Below are 2,535 nucleotides of genomic sequence, written 5' to 3'. Positions count from 1 at the left end.
TTAATCCATTTGGAGTTTATTTTTGTGTATGGTGCTAGGGAGTGTTCTAAGTTCATTCTTTTACATGTAGCTGTCCAGTTTTCCCAGCACCACTTATTGAAGAGGATGTCTCTTCTCCATTGTATGTGCTTCCCTCCTTTGTCGTAAATTAGGTGACCATATGTAAGTGGGTTTATCTCTGGGCTTTCTATCCTGTACCATTGATCTATGTATCATTTTTGTGCCAGTACCATATTGTCTTGATTACTGTAGCTTTGCAGTATAGTTTGAAGTCAGGGAGCCTGATTCCTCCAGCTCCGTTTTTCTTTCTCAAGACTGCTTTGGCTATTTGGGGTCTTTTGTGTTTCCATGCAAATTGTATAATTTTTTGTTCTAATTCTGTGAAGAATGCCATGGGTAGTTCGATAGGGATTGCATTGAATCTGCAGATTGCTTTGGGTAGTATAGTCATTTTCACAATATTGATTCTTCCAATCCAAGAACATGGATTCTTCTCCATCTGTTTATGTCATCTTTGATTTCTTTCATCAGTGCTTCATAGTTTTCTGAGTACAAGTCTTTCACCTCCTTAGGTAGGTTTATTCCTAGGGATTTTATTCTTTTTTTTGCGATGGTAAATGGAATTGTTTCCTTAATTTCTCTTTCTGTTTTTTCGTTGTTAGTGTATAGGAATGCCTGATATTTCTGTGCATTAATTTTGTATCCTGCAACCTTACCAAATTCATTGCACACCCCTCTAGGTCATCGCAAACAACAGAGCTGATCTCCCTGTGCTATGCAGCTGCTTCCCTCTAGCTACCTATTTTACATATGGTAGTGTATACATGTCAGTGCTACTCTCACTTCACCCCAGCTTCCCCTTACCCCCAAACCCATGTCCTCAAGTCCATTCTCTATATCTGTGTCTTTATTCCTGTCCCGCCACTATGTTCATCAGTACCATTTTTTTTTTTAGATTCCATATATATGTGTTAGCATACAGTATTTGTTTTCTCTTTCTGACTTACTTCACTCTGTATGACAGACTCTAGGTCCATTCACCTCACTAAAAATAACTCAATTTAGTTTTATAGCTGAGTAATATTCCATTGTATATATGTGCCACATCTTCTTTATCCATTCATCTGTTGATGGACATTTAGGTTGTTTCCATGTCCTGGCTATTGTAAATAGAGCTGAAATGAACATTGTGGTACATGTCTCTTTTTGAATTATAGTTTTCTCAGGGTATATGCCCAGTTATGGAATTGCTGGGTCATATGGTAGTTCTATTTTTAGTTTTTTAAGGAACCTCCATACTGCTCTCCATGGCTGTATCAATTTACATTCCCACCAACGGTGCAAGACGGTTCCCTTTTCACCACACCATCTCCAGCATTTACTGTTTCTAGATTTTTTAATGATGGCCATTCTGATCAGTGTGAGGTGATACCTCATTGTAGTTTTGATTTGCATTTCTCTAATAATTAGTGATGTTGAGCATCTTTTCATGTGCCTCTTGCCCATCTGTATGTCTTCTTTGGTGAAATGTCTATTTAGGTCTTCTGCCCATTTTTTAATTGGGTTGTTGGTTTTTTTGATACTGAGATCCATGAGCTGTTTGTATATTTTGGAGATTAATCCTTTGTCCATTGTTTCATCTGCAAATATTTTCTCCCATTCTGAGGGTTGTCTTTTCATCTTGTTTAGTGTCCCATCTTACATTAATCCATTTGGAGTTTATTTTTGTGTATGGTGCTAGGGAGTGTTCTAAGTTCATTCTTTTACATGTAGCTGTCCAGTTTTCCCAGCACCACTTATTGAAGAGGATGTCTCTTCTCCATTGTATGTGCTTCCCTCCTTTGTCGTAAATTAGGTGACCATATGTAAGTGGGTTTATCTCTGGGCTTTCTATCCTGTACCATTGATCTATGTATCATTTTTGTGCCAGTACCATATTGTCTTGATTACTGTAGCTTTGCAGTATAGTTTGAAGTCAGGGAGCCTGATTCCTCCAGCTCCGTTTTTCTTTCTCAAGACTGCTTTGGCTATTTGGGGTCTTTTGTGTTTCCATGCAAATTGTATAATTTTTTGTTCTAATTCTGTGAAGAATGCCATGGGTAGTTCGATAGGGATTGCATTGAATCTGCAGATTGCTTTGGGTAGTATAGTCATTTTCACAATATTGATTCTTCCAATCCAAGAACATGGATTCTTCTCCATCTGTTTATGTCATCTTTGATTTCTTTCATCAGTGCTTCATAGTTTTCTGAGTACAAGTCTTTCACCTCCTTAGGTAGGTTTATTCCTAGGGATTTTATTCTTTTTTTTGCGATGGTAAATGGAATTGTTTCCTTAATTTCTCTTTCTGTTTTTTCGTTGTTAGTGTATAGGAATGCCTGATATTTCTGTGCATTAATTTTGTATCCTGCAACCTTACCAAATTCATTGATTAGTTCTAGTAGTTTTCTGGTGGCATCTTTAGGATTATCTGTGTATAGTATCATGTCATCTGCAAACAGTGACAGTTTTACTTCTTTTCCAATTTGTATTCCT

This window comes from Physeter macrocephalus, chromosome 13 (genome assembly GCF_002837175.3).
Source record: "Physeter macrocephalus isolate SW-GA chromosome 13, ASM283717v5, whole genome shotgun sequence".
NCBI classification, from domain to species: Eukaryota; Metazoa; Chordata; class Mammalia; order Artiodactyla; family Physeteridae; genus Physeter; species Physeter macrocephalus.
This window is presented reverse-complemented; position numbering follows the sequence as displayed.